We start from the raw sequence: 20697 nt of genomic DNA on the forward strand, positions 1-20697 counted from the left end.
GTGTGGGGACTAAATTTTTGCCCAGCGAGACACAGAGGTCGTTGCAGTGATGCCTTGGCTTCGAGTGTTTTTTCCGCAAATTTGTCGATGCTTGCGAGCCGGATAGGGAGGTCGTTGGTCTTGCCATAGTAGACACCATTGTGATCATAGTTTGGGTGGAAGTCGGGCTACACATTGATAAGAAAAATGTGATCGTCATGCATGCAGACCGCTACAGTAGCGTTCCATGCAATTTGCTTGACGAATTCAAAGTTTTCCTGTGACTAGACTGTGATCGTGATGCCGAGTCTAGTCAATGGATTAGATGACGAGGAGGTAGATAATCCATATCTCTTCACAAGCTACCAAGGCACATGAATGTCCGATCATTTACCTACTGCGTGGACCTAGCCTGCTACAAGCTCCAAGTGCTAGTACCCCTCTGGCCAACCACTTCTACTGCTAGTCATGGAGACGGAGCGACCCAAAGTGCTCGCCTCTCTCGCCGCACTTCTACTGCTGCTGCTGCTGATGGTCGACGCGCTCACGCCGGAGACCGGAGTACAAGCGAGGGCACTCCTCGCCTGGAAAGCCAGCCTCAGCAGCCAGAGTCAGCAGGCCCTGAGGTCCTGGGAGAACACGTCGGCGCTCTGCAGCTGGCACGGCGTCAGCTGCACGGTGCACCAGGGCCGGCCCGTGATCAGCGGCATCACCCTGAGGGAGATGCAGCTTAGAGGGACGTTGGAGTTGCTCAACTTCACGATGTTAACGACGCTGACAAGTCTCGACCTCTCTCACAACTACCTCTCCGAGGGCATCCCTCCGGGCATCGAGACTTTGGAGGAGCTCCAAAGTCTGCTACTGCAAGGCAATCAGATAAGAGGCTCGGTACCACTAGATAAAATAAGTAGCAATCTTGTGACCCTCAACTTGTCAATCAATCATTTAGTTGGTCACATCCCTTCTGAAATAGGCCACCTAACTCACTTAGTCACATTAGATCTGTCTAGCAATAATCTTTCCGGCTCAATCCCAAGCAACATCGGTGGTTTGACAAAACTCGTCACCTTGAACCTTTGCCAAAATAAACTTTCAGGGCAAATTCCACAAGAATTAGGTTACCAAGTGAACTTAGAGGTCTTGGATCTTAGTGAAAACACACTCTCAGGTTCCATCCCAGACATCTTAGGGAATTTGACAAAACTCAACAGCTTGTACCTTTGGGACAACAAACTTTTCGGACAAATTCCACAGGAATTAGGTTACCTTGTGAACTTAGAGGGTTTGTCTCTTCAAAAAAACATACTCTCAGGTTCCATTCCAAGAAATTTATGTAATTTGACCAAGCTCACTTTCTTACGCCTTTGGGAGAACAGACTTTCTGGTCAAATTCCGCAAGAATTAGGTAACCTTGTGAAGTTAGAGAATTTGGCTCTTCAAGATAACTCACTCTCTGGTTCTATCCCAATAACCATAGGGAATTTGACAAACCTCACTCTCTTGTACCTTTACAAGAACCAACTTTCAGGACCGATACCTCAAGGAATTGTCAAGTTATTGAGTCTGGTTAAGTTGGACTTCGCTTTTAACAACCTATCAGGTGCCTTGCCATTCAACCTTTGTGTGGGAGGTCAGCTACAACATTTCTCTGCTACTAGCAACAACTTGGTTGGACCCTTACCATCAAGCTTGCTAAGTTGTAAGAGCCTAGTAAGGGTTCGACTTGAACGAAATAACCTTGAAGGAGATATCACCGGGATGGGAGCTTATCCAAATCTTCTCTATATTGATGTCAGTTCAAATAAATTGTTCGGCAGATTATCTCATCTTTGGGGTGAGTGCTACAAACTTACTGTGTTACGTGCATCAAACAACCACTACTAGAAAAACCCCTACTAATGGCGCACCTAATATGGCCATTAATGGCGCATCTGTGGTGCGCCATTAACAGCACGCCATTAGTAATTTTTACTAATGGCGCACCACCTGGTGCGCCATTAGTATCTGGTATACTAATGACGCACCGCGGGTGCGCCATTAGTATAGGCCAGCGTGCGCCATTAGTATGCCTCCCAGGGGCCATGTATACCCAGGTGCTTTGGCATACTAATGGCGCACCACCACTGGATGCGCCATTAGTAACCGCGGCATACTAATGGCGCACAACCCTGTGATGCGCCATTAGTATGCACTGTCATACTAATGGCGCACTGTCATGTGATGCGCCATTAGTATGAATATTAGGTTTTTTTATTTTTTTATTTTCTGTTTTTTGCACAGGTTACAAAATGTATAATTTGACAAAATATAGACAGCACACATCAACAACAGATTCATCGAATACAATAGAAGATTAGTCTTTGAATACAATTCATCATATTAGTCTCCGAATACAATTCATCATATTAGTCTCCGAATTAAAAAGACCGAACAAAGATAGAACATTATATTACAAGTCTCGAGACCGCGAGTAGCGAGTTTGTCTTCACATTACAAGTCGATATCGATCATCTAAACTGCCATCACATAGAAGAGAGCTGCGGTCATCACGATGAGCATCATCACGATGAAACTCGTCTTCATCCGGTTCCTCCAACGCTCCCTTCCCTCTCCCGCTAGATAGCGGGCGTATCTAGATTCGGCCTCGGCCCTAGTGGTGTACCCTTTGTAACTGTTACCGCTGAATCGATGAACCTGTCTCCGACACTCCTCCCAGTCATCGTAGACTCCGGGAACCTTACCCTTGTACACGACATACGTCGGCATCGCTATGCACTAGCCAAACGAAACGTTAGTACCAATTCACAGACAATACATAAGCAATATATAATTATGCAACAGAACGATCGGAAGAGAAAAGCAAGACATTAATAGCATCGATTACATCTAAGTTGAACGACTTTCGAAACCAAAGAGACATACTACAAGTTCATTAAAGTTTAATTACAACATGAACCAATCGATGTTTCAGAACTAGACAACTCGACTCAAGGGACCGGAGCGTGGATGAAGCCGCCGTCTATCGTGGGAGTCATGAAAGAACGGGCGTTGTCATCCTGCATTTGTAGCATTGTGTCGATGTCACTGTTGGACGGTTGATTTCTGAGGTAGAACTGCCCCGAGGTACGAAGGACATCTTGATGGATGATTTCCGCAAACTCCGACTGGATGCGAAAGAATTCTTGTCGGAGATCCGCGTCCTGGATTGCCGACACGCTCGCGGCCCAATCTTTGAGTTTACTCGGTAGCAGAAGTTGATGATGGTCCCGTACGATCGCCCGCATGTGATGGATGGCGTAGTAGGCACCCTTCTGACCGCCAGGCGGCTGCTTGACGCAGCAGAATGTCGTATTGTGGGAGAACACGTGCTTGCCGTACTTACGAATAGGCCTGGTGAAGGTGCCTCCAGATTGGGCATAGCCGGGGAGAACATCATCAAGAACCTTCTTGACATTTGTGTAGTCTACGTTCGACTGACGGTCCGGGTCGAAATACGTGGCCATGAAATATTTGGGGCTTAGGAGGATGAGCGTGCAACATGTGTCATTGCAGAAAACACGGAATGTTAAAAGAAAAACGATCGAAATGTAAGAATTCATATGTTACGGGCCGGTTGAGGGGAGGACTTACTCGGGAAAGTAAGGCACGAGAAAGTTATCCTTATCTTGGTTTGCCAGAATGACGCCTTCGAGGTAAGAACTCGCGACTTGCCGGTCCCCAGCGCTGCCCAAGATCTTGGCACGCATGTAGAAGGGGTCGACTATCACGATGTCCGGGGTCTTGTCGCGAATGATGCGCATCTCCATACTCAGCGAAAATAGCCGAACGAAGGTGTAGTGCAGCGGATGAAGGTTCAACATAGCGTGGATGTCATCAAAACGCAGGACGATCGTACGCCCGATGGAGTTATCCACAAAGCCCTTGCCCTCTGGCACCTTGGCCGCGAAAACCGGGTATGCCACATCCTTCTCCCTAAGACGCCGCTTCTCCAAAGCAAGAACACTGTCATGCAGACTCCGCATAGCACCGGTTGCAGCATTGAGCATATTTGTCGGTAGCATCGCCCTACCCGCCACATGCACCCTCCTCGAGATATCCTGCGGTGAAGGTGGCCCGTCCTGAGCACGGATCGTACTCAGTGCCGGCTGGCTCGCACCCTTCTTAGTCTTTCTTTTGCGTGCCTTCTTCTTCTCCTGTAATGGGACCGAGTTCTGCTCACAGACCGCCTTCTTGAGTGTGTTGGGGCTGATAATATTTCGCACCTCGCCTATGTGAGGCTCGGTGAAGTCGGCAGCTGGAGGCGTCTCCTGAGAGCTGAACGCCAGACGGCGCCTGTTGCAACTTGGCTTCTCCGCGGGACGAGCTAGATCGCACACGTCTTTTGTTGGGTTTGGTTCTTGAGAAGGAGGCCCCATGAAGTCGCCATCGTACCCATGCTCGGCAAAGTACTGATCGACGTTGCCAAATGTATCATCGTCGTTGTCGTCGTCGTTCTGATCCTGTGCCATATGCATGTTTGGATCCAGTGGCATAGGGATGTCCGGCACCGTTACGGCGGTCTTGCCATGGGGCCGACTTGGCGCCGGCACGACTGGCGGTGTTGTCTTTGGGGTGGTGTCCCCCGCCCCCAAACGAATCTGGCTCTTCGGCCAAAGCAGGGGCCAGCTCAGGCAGGCGCTGAGGGTCATCACGTCTTCATCGTCGGCCCCGACGGGTCGAATCGGAGGTAACAAGTCGTCGCAGCCTCGCAGCACCCGAACCAGTTGAACCCTAAACAAGTTGGGTGGCATCTGGGTACCGTGGAACAAGGGGTTGCCCGGTTGAACGATTTTTCCCTTGGCGACATCGACCAACTCGTTGTTCACGAAGTGGAGGAGAGTGCACGGAACGTCGGCGGCGCCCTGCGAAAACATGTAGGGCGTCAGGGATGCCCAGTCAAAGGCAAGGAGATGAAGTCCTCGGCCGAGAGAGGCTTAATTAGTTACCGTGATGATGGCGTCGAGCTCGGCTAATGTCGAGGCACCGCCAACGGCGGGCGTGCAGTTGACGGAGGGGCCGCTTGCTGAAGAGGTGCCGGCCGGCGTACACCCGGGTGCATTAAGCTCCCATGCCGGCGTCGGAGACACCAATGCCGCCTCCGCCGGAGGCACCAATGGCCCCGCCATCGCATTATGCGAGTTGCTGGCCGTGATGCTAGGAATCGGGGGCGGCCCTTGTTGGCCGCCCGCAATCCACGCACTCAACCCCGAGATCAAGGTAGGCACAAGGGCGGTGATCGTCGCTCCGAGTCGTTGTTCCACTTGCTCTTGGACAATCTCCGGAATCCGCGCCACCTGTGCCTTGAGTTCTTGAACCTCTCGCGCCTGGCTTTCCGAGCTGGTCTTTTTCTCCTTCCGCACACCAGCGGTATAGTATGACCCCCATTTTGTCGACAAGCCTTTGCCGGCCACACGACCAGCTGACGTCGGCTTACTGAGCTTATCCTTGTTCTTCATTACATTCAACCCCCTATTTAGAGTGGTGTCCCAAGGGTTGCTCTTAGTCGACCCCGCGCTACTGCTTTCAGTCGCCTGCGGAAGGAATGTGAACCATTTAGAAATTTGGCTTCATTAATTAGAATGCAACCATATGGAGCTAATTACGCGGGGGTGTATTCCTTACCAGAACAAGCTCAAGCTGCCTGGTCTTCGGATCCGTGGTAAGCTCCTTTGTTTTCGGGTCCTTCTTGTACCGGGCCCTAACAAAGTTCCTGGTCTGCTTGTCACCGTATTTATCGAAGAGGGGCGGTAGGCCTTGCTCGGCACGGTCCGCCTCCTCCTTGTCCCATATAGGCTCCGCCACTCTGTAACCGCCAGGACCGAGTGTGTGTTCCCCTATGTTCAGCTCCCGCATTTGTTTCCCCCACTCACTTGATTGGGAGCTTGCGGTGCTCGAGCAATTGATCTTGAAGTCGTCGTAGTCATCTTTGGTGATCGAAGGATTTTTCTCCTTGATCTTCTGATAACTCTCACCTTTCTCGATCATTCTCTTCACATTGCTTTTCCAAGTAGACAGGGCCTTGCTCATCTTCGTGAGGGCAGCATTGTTCACTTTATTCCCTTTGAGGCTTGTGTTTTCAAATTCAGCGGGGAACTTGTATCGTTCGTGCAGCTTCGTGAAGAGGAGGTTGCGCAAATTCCCTCGGTCAGGATGCCTCAGGTTCTCGGTGTTGATCGAGACGGTGCTCCGGACAATGCACCCGAGCTGAAGCGAGTACCCCTTGACTATTCGTTCGGGCGCCGTTGGATTCCCGTTGGAGTCCACTTCAGTAACTTCCTCCTTGAGGGTGCGGAGCACGATCGGGCGCCGGTCCTTCCGTTGCCTCTTCGGTTGGCTGCCATCTGTGCGTGCGCCGCCATCATCAGTGGTGGCATCCTCGGCGGCACCATCAGTGGTGGCATCAGTGTGGTCATCCTCAGCGGCACCATCCGTGGTCTCAGGATCGGTGGGGAAGGCGGCGGCCTCATACAAGTGAGGTTGTTCCTCCATCTCCTGGGACAGCTCCCAGAATGCCTTGCCGCCCGAACCCCCGGCCTCATCGTTGTGGGCCATGTTTCTCTCTAAATAGAAACAAAGTTTGGTCAAAAAGTTGGTTATTGTCAAGGAACAAGATCATGGTCTCATCATTTAGGGTTTGTCGACACCGAGGCATCCTAAAATCTAAGCTTTTATCATTGAGGGTTTTTCGACGCCGAGGCACCCTAAAAGCCTAACCTTTCATCATGTCGGTTTTTATCGACACCGAGGCACCCTAAAAGCCATGCATTAGTCACAAGTACGCCGGGGCACTTGATCCTACTTAATTAACTACTAAGATACCCCGGCCCATGCATTAGTCACAAGTACCCCATATGTCCTATTTTTAGCAAAGTCATGCTAAAATTCACGGAAAATTTCAGCATGACCTTTGCTGAAAATAGGACATATGGAGTACCCGAATTTGCCGGAACGGAAGTTAATCGACATTCCGGCAAACTCAAGGGCCTCTCGGGGTACCTGCAATATCATCACGACATGATGGTCGGAGACAAAACCCAGCAAACTAGCACCACAATGTGCCTCTACTTTCATATGGATGAAAAGGCCACAATGTGCCTCTACTAGCATCACAAAAAACCCTTTGAGTTAGAAGATGGTATCCTCCATTTTGTACATCTTTGCAACCGCACGGAGCTAATTTTCTCCATGCATGAAACATGACATATGAACATCAGTATGCATTGATTTATGAAAGAGACAGCCTAGCATGGGCAGCAAGAGCCACTCAGGCTAGCCAAGGAGACTGCCCATGAAACCACACCCCAAGGTAGAAGCCATCATTCATTACAAATTTGAATATATGATATTCCAAAAAATAATCTGTCTACAAAATGAGATACATTCCGTTTGAACTACCAAGTTACACAAAGAAAATGCACCTAAGCACCAAGAGGAACTGTTACAACTCCATAAGGTATATCCAAGTCACTGCTACTCATATTCAAAAAACCTAACTCCAATATATCAGAAAGATTGTAAAACATTATATCTCCCTGCTGACACGAACTGAAAGCGTAACAAAAATACCTATTATTCTAGGCAGCTGCGTTGCTAGTGATTCGGTGTCGTCGCAACTGGATCCCTCCCACTCGACCTGCGATCTTCTACAAGGAAAAAGTAGCAGCTCAGTCAACCACCATATAATTATACAAGGAAAAAATGCTACTTGGCACAAGTGTAAACGAGAAGCTTGAGGTAGCAGCAGATTGAAGTGATAAAGTGCAAAGGAGAAGCTTGAGCTAGTAAACAATTTCTGAATGTTATAAAGTGGGGAAAGTAAAATAAAATTCATGACTAGTCATGGCACTAGAAAAGAGATGAGATTTCACAAAACCAGAGCCAAGCATAGTCCAGAATGTCAAATTTTCAGTTAGTTAATTATTACTCTGTGGCATTGCCATACTTAGCCAAGAGTCCCCATTTCTTATATTCTGTGAGATGCAGTCATCTTTTACTCCAGTTCTTATAGTATTTTGGAGTACATTGCCTGTTATGCTGCTTGCAAGGTTAGCATAGGTTCAGAAATGGGGACTAAAAAACAGTAGTGATTTTAACAGTAGTGATTTTACACCCAGTTCAACAGTGATCTGATCCAGTTTAATCTGATCCAGTTAAAGTCTCCAAATGGAGTACTACAGCTCCTGCACCTGCTTCTATTACGTTTGTCTTGATAAGGAAGATTATGTTTCCATGTATAGTTCTAAAGGACTACCAGAACACAAAGGCACCTGCTTCCATGTATAGTTCTAATGTGAATTTTATTTTCTACTTGTAGCCTTGTAATCTTAATTTAAATAAATATAACAGGGGGTGTGGGGCTTTGCCCTACTGCGCAACTCAAAACAAATGAACTGAATCGCATGAACATAAGGCATAAGATAAATTTATCCCCATGGAAATAGAAAACATTTTGAAAAAATCACCAATTTCACAGACCATTACAGTTGTATCAACATCACAAGTAAACAACAATTTGTTTTCGTATTTTGAGCTTTGGACAGAGTTCTAATACATGAATAAAAAGTGGTATATTATAGTATTTCACAAAGTTTCTGGAACTTGTTGAGAAGAAATCATGCACACGGAGTGACATATATTAACACTAAAAATGACTAAATATATACTAATCAGCCAGCTTAACTGGCAGGATTTTCCCCAATTTTTTTGACAGAGCAGACACGAACACTAAAACAAGTTCAACACTGCAGAATGGAAATCGCATATTTTTTGACAAAGAATTCTGCATCTAATCAACTACTCTAGGTATGTACGTACATGGCAGACAAAAACACCTAGCAATAGCAACAAGAGAACATAGTTTCGTCCCTTAGGAAAAAAACACGCCAGAGCATGAGAGATGGAGAGAGCAGAGAGAGAGAGAGAGGGGGGGATGATACCTTGACGAGCTCCCCTGATGGCGTGGGTAGTAGGGTCGGGGCAGCGTCCCGGGAAGAACTAGGCACACGCGGTCCGAGGTGCATGCAGCCTGCGCGCGAGAGGAACCAGCATCATCAGGGAACCTTGACGGCGGCACAATCGAATCGAACAAAGGGGGAGGGGGAGGAGAAGAGGACCTTGCGAGACCTTCAATGGCGGGGTCGTGGCAGAGAAGAAGCACGCGAGCAGCGGCGTGGTCGATGGGAGCAGCTCGAGCAGAGGTGGCGGCGGATCTGGCCAGCGTCGAGGGCGGAGGGGCGGCGGCGTCGGGAGAGGAGAGGGGAAGGGGATCGAGGGCGAGGGCGAGGGAGAGAGAGGGGATCGAGGGCGAGGGCTCGGGCAAGGGAGAGAGAGGGGATCGAGGGCGAGGGCGAGGGCGAGGGAGAGAGAGGGGATCAGAAGTAGGGGGGCACAATACTAATGGCGCACCACCCCTCGGTGCGCCATAAGTATATACATGCTAATGGCGCACCTCGACCTGGTGCGCCATTAGTATTTTTTCGAGCCAACAGGTTATCTCCCACATGACCTTATCCACATCAACTCCCCTCTACTAGCTTGACTGGTCAGGTGCCCGTTCTCACACCAGGAGGTCCTGGGTTCGATTCCTAGGCTCCACAAAAAAAAAATTATGCATTTAAAATGTTGTTTGATACTTTTTTGTGTTTAAATATGTTCAAACTTGTTTAAATCATAACAGTAATTTTTTTTATAAGACAGTAATAATTTTTTTTAAAAATATCATCAAACAGTAATGCCAGTGGAGCGGGGGAGGGTGCGGGGGGTCTGTGGCGGCGGTTGAGTAGGGGAGGGGTGCGGGGGGTCGGCGGCGGCGGTTGAGTAGGGGAATCGAGGGTGCGGGGGGTCGGCGGCGGCGGCCGGTGGACCGGGGGGTGCTCGGCGGCGAGGGGGACCGGATCTGGCGAGGTGGGATAGCGATCAAGATGGAGGGGGATCGAGATCGAGTGTCCTTGAAATTTAAAAATATTCATGATAGTTCAAAAAGTGCCCATGAAATACAATCGAGAAATGAAGGCTACGATTTAAATACAATCGATCTTAGCTAGCTATCTGTTAACAATCTTCTTGCCCTTCTTTTTCGCAAATGGAGTTCTTCTGTGGAACGGACGTCCTTTAGGTAGGGTGGTCCTGCTTCTTCTTGTGGTGTATGCTGCTACTTCATCATCGTCGTCATGTTCGATCCTCGGGTCGCCGTACTTGTCAAAGTCTTGCTCATTGGCTACTCCATCCATTCCGATGATCTTCCTTTTGCCTCTCCTCACGACAACACGACTGGTCTTTGACGGGTCGGTAATGAAGAAGCATTGGTCCACTTGGGAAGCCAGTACCCATGGCTCATTTTTCGCGGTGACGTTTGCGCCCGCGGTCTTGGATTTGGCTTCGGGTATAACCATGGTGGTGAAATACCGGTCTTCTTTTAGGACGCTCTTGGCCCATCTGACACGGAACATCGGGACCTTCTCTCCAGCGTAGCTCAGCTCCCAGATCTCCTCGATCCTTCCGTAGTATCTGTCCTTGTCGTTACCGGTGTAGGATTCCATCGTTACCCCGGAGTTCTGATAACCATCGCTCTTCATGTCCTTGGCCTCGGTGTAGAATGTGTAGCCGTTGATATCGTACACCTCATAGGTCATCAGGTTGTGCTCGGCGCCCTGTGACAAGGCGAATATGAGTTGTTCTTCCGCGGAAGAATCCTCATGTAAAGGGTACGACAGAAGCTTCTGCTTGAACCAACGCGTGAAACATGAGTTGTGCTCTTTGAGTATATCTCTGTCCGTCCTCTGTTGGCCTCGGTCATTGTACGTCTTCTTAATAAAGGTTTTGTGCTCTACCACCCAAGGATCGACCACGTCTATGTGTTGTAGCGCGACTAGGTTTGCTCTTTCAAAGTCAGCGAGTCGACCCTCGAAGTCGACATGCATTTCGCGGCGACCCTCACGGTGACCCCATCCAGCGAGCCTGCCGAGGTGCCTGTTGACGGGCAGACCAACGGGGTTCTCGATGCCTAGATAATTCGTGCAGTAGGAGATGCACTCTTCGGTCAGAAAGCCCCTGGCTATGCTTCCCTCTGGACGTGACATGTTGCGAACGTATCCTTTGATGACACCATTCCTCCTTTCGAACGGCATCATGCTGTGCAGGAACGTCGGCCCGAGTTGGATGATATCCTCCACTATATGGACCAGCAGATGCACCATAACGTCGAAGAATGCGGGCGGGAAGTACATCTTAAGCTCGCATAGTATCACCACGATCTCTTCCTGTAGCCTTCTGAGTTGCCTCACGCCAATCGACTTCCGAGAGATGACGTCGAAGAAGTTGCATAGGCCAAATAGCGTTTCACGGACGTGCGCGTCCATGATCCCACGGATTGCAACTGGAAGTATCTGCGTCATCAGCACGTGACAGTCGTGAGACTTCATCCCGCTGAACTTCTGCTTCACTGGGTCTAGGTATCTGCTTATCTTCCCCGCGTAACCGTAAGGAAGTTTTACAACGAGGAGGCAGGTGAAAAACTGCTCGATCTCCTCCTGACTTAGAGTGAAGCACGCGGGAGGGTAGTCATTTCCGGTCTTCTTGGCTTTTTTGCCTTTGCGACAACTTTCTGTGTCCTACTTCGCCTCATCATCATCATCATCATCATCATCATCATCATCATCATCATATATAGCGTGAAGCTCCTGCCTGATGCCCATTGATTTCAAGTCTGCCCTTGCTTTCGGCCCATCTTTGGTCCTCTCTGGCATGTTGAGCAGGGTACCAAGCAGACTCTCGCACACGTTCTTCGTGATATGCATGACATCAAGGCTGTCAGGCACACGGTGGATCTTCCAGTACGGCAAGTCCCAGAAAACAGACCTCGTTTTCCATACCTTCAGCAGCGGCTCTGGCGCCTTTTGCTTCTTTCCCGGCAGTGGGCAGTCTTTCCAATTTTTCAACAGCTTGTCTATTTCCTCGCCGCTCCTCGTACACGGGCGTTTTCGGGGTTCGGTTTCACCATCGAACAGATCCTTGCGTTTCCTCCACGGGTCATCGTCGCGAAGCCACCTTCGATGTCCCATGAACACGGTTTTCGAAGACCCGGGATCTCTATCTAGCTGGCGATACGTTGTGTCATCCATGCACCTTACGCATCCAGAAAATCCGTGGACTACCTGCCCCGCAAGATATCCGTAACCGAGATAGTCGTGCACCGTCGTGAGCAGTGCGGCTCTCATAGGGAAATATTCTTTCTCTGCGGCGTCCCACGTATTGGCTGGCGTTTTTCACAGCGTGTCAATCTCCTCTTTCAGCAGCCCCAGATACAGATTGATGTCGTTCCCTGGTTGTTTCGGCCCTTCAATTAGCATACTCATGTGAATGTACTTACTCTTCATGCACAACCAGGGGGGAAGGTTGTACATCCACACGAACACAGGCCAGGTGCTATGTGTGCTTCTTTGGCTGCCAAACGGATTGACTCCATCGGTGCTCGCGCCCAGCATGATGTTCCTTGGATCGTTCCCAAATTCTGGGTATTCGAAGTTCAACGCTTGCCACTGGCTCGCATCCTTAGGGTGACTCAGCATCTTGTCTTTTTTATCTATCTCCGGATCATTTGCGTCATCTTCTTCCTTCTTCTCCTCCCTATCCGCGTGCCAACGCAAGAGCTTTGCTACCTTAGGGTCCGCGAAATACCGCTGTAGACGAGGAGTGATCGGAAAGTACCACACCACTTTTCGAGGAGCTTTCTTCCTCTTCTTGTATCGAGTGACACCGCACACCGGACATATGGTAGACTCCGCGTGCTCGTCCCGATAAATGATGCAATTGTTCATGCACACATGGTATTTGACATGCGGTAAATCCAGAGGACACACGATTTTCTTCGCCTCCTCCAAACTGGTCGGGCACTTGTTCCCCTTGGGAAGACGTTCGTGCCAGAATGACATGTTCTCGTCGAAGCATGCGTCGGTCATTTTGTGTTTTACCTTCATCTCCAGAGCCATGAGCGTTACTTTCAGGCGGGTATCCTCGGGCCTGCATCCTTCATACAATGGAGTAACCGCGTCTAACTCAAGTTGATCCATCTTGGCTTTCTCTCGGGCGGCAGCTCTTGCGTTATCCGTCTGCTTGAGAAGCAGCTCTTGAATATGAGGGTCCTGCACCCAGCCCATCGATGGTCCAGCGTCGTCTGCTCCGCCGGCATCATCATCATGTCCTGCATCTTCTACATGATGACTGTGTACAGCATCACCGTCGTGATCATCTCCTGGGGATTCTTCGTCTTCTCGCCCCCCCCCCCCCCCCCGAGCCGCGGTGGTTGTCTTGTTGCCCTTCCTCATTTCTTGCCCGGCCCCCATGGACGACTTCGTAGTCATCTTCATCACCTTGCCACCGATAGCCATCCATGAAACCACGCAAGAGCAGGTGGTCCCGCACCTGCCCGGAATCCGGGTCCGCAATAAGGCTATTCAGCTTGCATCTTCGACACGGACATCTTATCTCCGTCTCGTTCTTTTGAAGCATCTCGGCCTTCGCGGACCACAAAAACCTATTCACGATGCCTTCGGTCATCGTGCGGACCATGGTCGCCTGCGGGGTAGAGCAAAACGATATTTTAGAACCAAGAAAAAATTTGGCATGACTTTCCCTAAAAATAGGACCAAAAAGAATGCTTAATGCCAAAATTCTCGCCGAAACGGAAATGAATCAACATTCCGGCAAAATATTGGCAACTATCGCATTTCAAATACCGGTACACCTCCAAACACAAACACATATGCAACACCACAAACATATGCAACACCACGAACATACATAGATCTAGCTAGGCCATAAAAAGTGCATGTGCACATTGTTGTAGGGAGAACAACATAAATATAGCTTCCCCCCTTACTTACCTAGCAAAACAAGGTAACTTAACCACTTAATTTGAATGAATCTATGGTGGAAATGAGGTGAAAAAGAGGAGGCACCCGAGACAAGGAGGAGGCGGTGGAGAGAATGAAGTGGGGAGAAAGTGAGTGTGGGAGGAGAGGCTGTCCAAAATATCTTGTTGCTGCCCACTTACTAATAGCGCACCAGCAACAAATGCGCCATTAGTAATCCAGGTTACTAATGGCGCACCCCCTGGTGGTGCGCCATTAGAACTTTTGCAAAAAAGGAATAAAAGCAATAATAAAAAAATAACATTAGTGGCGCACCTTCTGGCTGGTGCGCCATTACTAGTTACAACTAGTAATGGCGCACCACCAGGGGATGCGCCATTAGTATGTTTGGACAGGCGCACTAGTTCAAAAAAAAAAATTGGTACTAATGGCGCACCGTGGTCAAGGTGCGCCATTAGTAGTTTCAACACGAATGGCGCATCAGAAGGTGGTGCGCCATTAGTATATACTAATGGCGCACCACTTGTCTGGTGCGCCATTAGTGTCATTTCCATCTATAGCCCTTTTCCTAGTAGTGAACAATATAACTGGAGTAATACCATCAAGTATAGGGAAATTAACTCAGCTGGGGATACTTGATGTTTCATCAAACAAGCTTGAAGGACAGATTCCAAGAGAAATAGGCGATCTAACGATGTTGTTTAACCTGAGCCTTTCTGGTAACTTGCTCCAGGGAAATATGCCACAAGAAATTGGATCGCTGAACAACTTGGAGTATCTAGATTTCTCATCAAACAACCTAACTGGGCAAATACCAAGATCAATTGAGCATTGCCTAAAGATTCACTTTCTAAAGTTGAGCCACAATCACCTAAATGGTACAATTCCTATTGAACTTGGGATGTTAGTAAACCTACAAGAGATGTTGGATCTAAGTGACAATTCAATTGCTGGCTCTATTCCAAGTCTGTTAGCTGATCTTGGTATGCTTGAAGCCTTGAATCTTTCTCACAATGCACTGAACGATAGCATACCACCATCATTTCGGAGCATGACCAGCCTCCTATCCATGGATGTGTCATACAACAAACTAGAAGGGTTAGTGCCACATACTAGATTTTTCGAGAAAGCTCCAACCAAATGGTTCAGGAATAATAAGAAATTGTGTGGTGTTGTGAAAGGTTTGCCCCCTTGTGACCTTCCTCGAAGTAGTAAACAAGGGAAAAAGTCTGGTGCTAATTTACTAGTTATTATTCCAGTTGTTATATCTTTTGTGTTTGTCATTACACTAGTAATAACATGGCATTGCAAAAGGAAGAAAAATAAGATAGAAACAACAAATGAAGTACAACAGACCATGATTTTCACCATATGGAACTTTGATGGGGAAGATGTGTACAAGAAAATTGTTGATGCCACAAACACCTTCAGCAAAGATTTTTGCATCGGATCTGGAGGGAATGGATTTGTCTATAGGGCTTAGTTAGCAACAGGTGAATTATTTGCAGTGAAGAAGATCCATGTGGCAGAAGACGATAAGCAATTTAACCGTGAAATACACTCGTTGATGCACATTCGACACCGCAACATTGCAAAGTTATTTGGTTACTGCTCTGCAACTCAGGGGAGATTCCTTGTATATGAATACATGGGCAGAGGGAGCTTAGCAGCATCTTTAAATTGTCTGGAAACTGCAGTTGAAATGGATTGGACGAGGAGATTAAATATTGTTAGGGATGTCGCTCATGCTTTGTCATACATGCATCACGGTTGCTTCGTGACGATAGTCCACAGAGATATAAAGAGCAGCAATGTTTTGCTTGATCCTGAATTTAAGGCTTGCATCTCGGATTTTGGTCTAGCAAAAATACTAGATGTGAATGGATCAAACTGCACAAATCTTGCCGGGACCAAAGGATATCTTGCCCCAAGTAAAGTTATATCATTATGTTGGTACTTTTAGATAAACATACTAGAAGAGTTTTTATTGATCAATGCACTTAGATGATAGAGGTAGCAAAACTGACGCTCGAATGTTGATATTTCTTCAGAGCCAACAAGGGTGACCGAGAAGTGTGATGTTTACAGCTTCGGAGTGCTGGTCCTAGAGTTGTTCATGGGACATCACCCAGGTGATTTCCTTTCATCCATTGTCGACAAAACTACATTACTTCGCAATTTGCTGGACACACGGCTCCCACTCCCGGGAACTGAGATCGCAAGTGAGATGTTTCAAATGATCGTCGTCGCTATTCGGTGCATAGAGCCAGATCCATCACACCGTCCAACGATGCAACAAGTACTCAAGGTGTTGTCAACAGTTGAACAGTCACCTGCTGATCATCTTGATTATCTCCAAACCAGCATTGTCATCCCTGCCTGCTGGTCATGAATGTTCATGTGGCTAGCACATTGCTGTTTCTTTCCTTATGATTACATATCCTCTATGGTTGGTAATTTGTTTTCTTCCTTAATTACCCTCATGCCCTGTAGCTATTGTTTCGCAATTAGCTATTAGATATGAATATTTGTATACAAGACAGAGCTCCTGCTATTTCTTCAAAATCATTAATGAATAATCCATTCACATCCTTGTGTCGGATGCCTCCTTTTGGATCCTACGAACATTATAAGATTCTCAAGCCATGGGCTGCTGCCTCTCACTTGGGGCTTATGAACAAGAATAAGATGGGTACAATGAAGCACCATATGGAACAGAGCGGACGCCGTTGTTGCCATGTGGCGGAGATGATTTGACGAGTTCATATGCTCGGCAAAACAGAGGGCTTTGGTGAACAGTAACAAAAAAATCGCCGTGGGTGGGGCGCTGTCTAGGCCGCCGCACCGCGCCACAGCGGTACAGCCTCATGACAATCCTGTGGTGTTGCCATTAAGCACTGTACCGAAGAGTTCGTCATTTGGTCCGATAACTTGTCCCTTCCAAAAAATTTCTACTACGTTGTATTCAGATGATTGCTACAGTAGTTCATAAATGGGTTGATGCAGTCCTTGATACATAGAGATAAACTGATTCTGTGAGCTGATATACACACATGGGCGTCTCTCCGGAGCAGAGTAGCGCGCGCGCACACACACACAGAGATGCCGGAGAGAGACCGAGAGAGATGCCGGAGCAGATAGTTCTGCCTGGCGTCATGGACATCCCGTCGCAGAGCTGGAGTGGAATTGTCTCGGCTTGGTCTCTAAGAGGCTGTTCGGTAACCCGCCAGCTCCAAAAATCCCAGGATCCACGGAGTAGCTATTTCCTCGCTCCGCTGTTTTTACCTGCCGCTCCGGCTGCTCCGGGAGCGGAGTTGTGTGGAGCGGAGGGGCTCTGAACAGGCCCTAAGTGTTGGGTCTGTACCTAGCTAACTAGCTAGCTAGGGTTTCTTATGCCGTAGATTCGGCGCTGAAGATCGAAATATCGCACAGTTTAGTGTGCATTCTATTGTACTTGCTAAAAAGAAAGAAAGGATATATATATATATTTTTTGAAAAGGAGGAATACCCCCGGTCTCTGCATCTGGTCGATGCATACGGCCACTTTATTAATTATTAGCACAAAACCTTACAAAGTCGTACAACAGTAAGACCAAAGCCACCATCTTCGCAACCTCTGTCGCTACTCCTATCTAACTGATGAAGGGGCGCTGATGGTCTGGGCCTAATACCAAACAGACCTCGCAGCCAAACCTAACATCTAAGACCTGAGGTCCCAACCTGGACGCCTGCCGGGTATGGGCACCCACCAGTCCGGCGTGCTCCTCAACCAGGCCGCCCGCCGGGTATGAGGCCGCCACAACCACCTACCACATATCCATCTTCAGAACTGTACTGTTGTAACGGCCTTGCCCGGTCTCGCTGCCGCCGACGCCACCACGACGCCAGACAGCGTCGACCTCCTGCGCGTGTCCGTCACCACACATCTGACGCCAAGCCTCCGCTGCTCCATGCCGCCAAGAGCCGCCGCCAAGAATATGTAGAACGAAACACCGCTCCACCGAAGGGAGGCAGCACACCCCCACCCCTCACCTGCAGACCCTTCCATCCGATCCCGATGTCCTTGGCGTCGCCTCCAGGAAGGTTACGGTGCACAGGGCGCCGCCGACGCCCGATCCGCATCGGATCTTGGGCTTTCACCCGGACATGGGTTGGAGAGGAGAGATGGTGCCCTCAGCAACGCCCCCAAGGAGGAAAGCGGCGCCAAAAATCGGCGTCGCCGCTGCCGGTCAGCCTAAGGCAGCCAAGGTTTCCCCCCGGACACCGATCTGCTCCATCAGAACACACCGGAGGTGGATCCGGCAAGATCCAAACCGAACCGGGGACTGGGAAGGGATGCATGGAAGGGAGAGGGGCAATACCTCCAGATCTGGCACGCCTACTGCTCGCCGTCCTCACGGCCGAACGCACAGGCACGCCGCATGCCACCAGATGCGCCGCACCAGATCGAAGATGGCCAGCCTCAGCGCCGCCCCCCACTCTCCCGACGAGGGAGAGGAGGAAACAGCGCCGCCGCCGAGCCCGGGGCCGCCGCCCCGGCTTGCCCGCGCCTGGCCAGACGCAGCCGCCGCCGGATGCAGGCCTTCGTCCAGGGCCGAAGACTTGCGGCGCGCGACGAGGGTGCCCCGCCACCGCCGTCCGCCGAGTGGGCTTTGTCCGTCGGCCTCCTCCGGCGGTGGCGGGTGGAGCGATGGAGTAAAGGGGAGCGGGGGCGACGGTGGCTAGGTCGCCCGAGTCGCCCCCCAGGGAGCGACGTGAGCGATCAGATCCCTGTATTGTGTATGTGTGTTCCTCTCCCAAGAAAGGATATATATCAGTCGCCATTAGCATGTCTGTCCATCTGCCCCGTGGTTGGAGCATTGGATGAGGAGGCAAATATTCAGAGTTCAGAAAACATAGCAAAAGCAGAGGATTCTTACTACATGCAAATATTCAAGTTCAGAAAAACAGAGGAAGTTCAGGGTATGTCCCTGGAGCCCCTCGGCTTGAAAGAGAGACAGAATTACAAGCATGATCATCAAGGGTTCTCCTGCAGGCTGGGATGCTGGAAGGAAAGTCACGGTCGACATTCCTGTTCAGGATTGTTCAGATTCTAAACACATAAATTCATAAACAAGCACATTCGGTTTGGCTTATCATACTTCCTGCATGGGCCTCCTCTGGAACTCAGAATTTTCTGCTCAAGGATTCCTTCTGTCTGATGATTCTTCAGATTTGGTTCACCAATCTGAGCCTTCTTTTGCAGGCTGCGCGTGCTTTTTGAAAACATGTTTACTATTTGGATTCTGCAGCGCGTGTGGAAAATGTTGTTGCAAAGCTGACACTTTGTTTTCGGAATAAATGAGGGGATGATCCCAGTCATCAAAGACGCAGCTGCATTGGCCACTTTGATCGTTACGGAAATTACATGTTGTACAGTGCAGGTAGACACACTTGTGCCGCTTATTTTGAATGAAATGAAAATGGAGTAACGGTCGGCGTTTGGGCCGGGATACGAGATTTGAAGGCAGGGAGGCTGAAGAAGAATATCGTAGTCATGGTTGAAGATGCTTGCAGATTCGTCAGGTAGTAACCCAATTTTCCAAGTTAGCGCTAGATATACATCCATTTAAGGGACAAATTTGGGATAAACTTTTTGGGACGGAGGGAGTATCAAACAAGAAAGGTAATGTAGTTTTAGCATGACGAAACATGCAGGTAGTGATATGATTCATATCAAACTAGAAAGATAAGCTAGTTTTAATATGACGAAATATGCAGGCATTTTGTGCCTGACATTGACGCTAGTGCTCACTGTCAACTTTTGGCTTTGGCAAGTATTGCTTGCACATTCGCTATGCACACTCATAGTTTTGTAACATGTTGTTGGTTGTCACGTCAGTAACTAGAACCTGACTTGTAGAGTTGATGTGTATTGTTTAGTGCCTGGCATATCATTACCGGAATCGAATTGTTAGCCTAGTGCCAAATAAGGACGAAAAACACTTGGCAAAGGACTCGGCATACACACTTCCAGCAAAGGGCTCCCTGCTGACTTTTTTTTTTTGGCCACGCATTTGCTGAGTGTCAAAACCCAGTACACGACATAAAAAAAAGACCAGACAGAACGGAGCAGATAGGCAGCGTTGTTGCCACGTGGCACAGATGATTTGCCAAGTTCATATGCTGGGCAAAAGAGAAGGCTTTGTAACATGGTGAACAACAACAACAAAAATCGCCATCAAGCCGGCTGGTTTGCATATTTTTTTTTTGAGAAACGACGGATAGTTTACATTGGTTTGTGCTCAGCCTTGCGTGGTGTGTGCTGCGTGTGGCTGTTGACATATATAAACTGAGCTATGTGTTTGATTGATGAAACAAGAAATAGTATTATTACTATCATGAGTGCTTTGTTAATTATATGGTAATTTGTGATTTTGCCGAAGACGGTATATAATCCAGAGGTGCTGCCATTAAGTACTGTACTGAAGAGTTTGAGGAATCCAGCAGCCGTCATTTGGATCGGTAACTTTGTTCCCTGCCAATCCTGAGGTATATAATCCTGAGGTGTGGCAAGTATTCAGATTTCAGAAAACAGAGCAAAAGCAGAGGAAGCTAACTAGATGCAAATATTCAGAGTTGAGAAAAACAGAGGAAATCAGAGGAAGTTCAGCTTATGCCGCTGGAGCTCAATATAGTTTGCAACCCAGGACCTTGGTTCGGAAGACAGACTTAATTAACAGCGTCATCATCAAGGGATCTCCCAAAGGTCACATTCCTGTTGAGGATTGTACAGATCCTGAATACATAAATTCAGAAACAAGCACATTAC

At 48.6% G+C, this 20697-nt stretch overlaps 1 pseudogene; it reads left to right on the forward strand.

Annotated features, from left to right (window-relative positions):
• The first annotated feature begins 447 nt into the window (after window positions 1–447).
• LOC123088630 (MDIS1-interacting receptor like kinase 2-like) lies at window positions 448–16278 on the forward strand (annotated as a pseudogene).
• The last annotated feature ends 4419 nt before the right edge of the window (window positions 16279–20697 follow it).

The sequence above is a fragment of the Triticum aestivum genome, chromosome 4A (assembly GCF_018294505.1).
Source record: "Triticum aestivum cultivar Chinese Spring chromosome 4A, IWGSC CS RefSeq v2.1, whole genome shotgun sequence".
Taxonomy (NCBI): Eukaryota; Viridiplantae; Streptophyta; class Magnoliopsida; order Poales; family Poaceae; genus Triticum; species Triticum aestivum.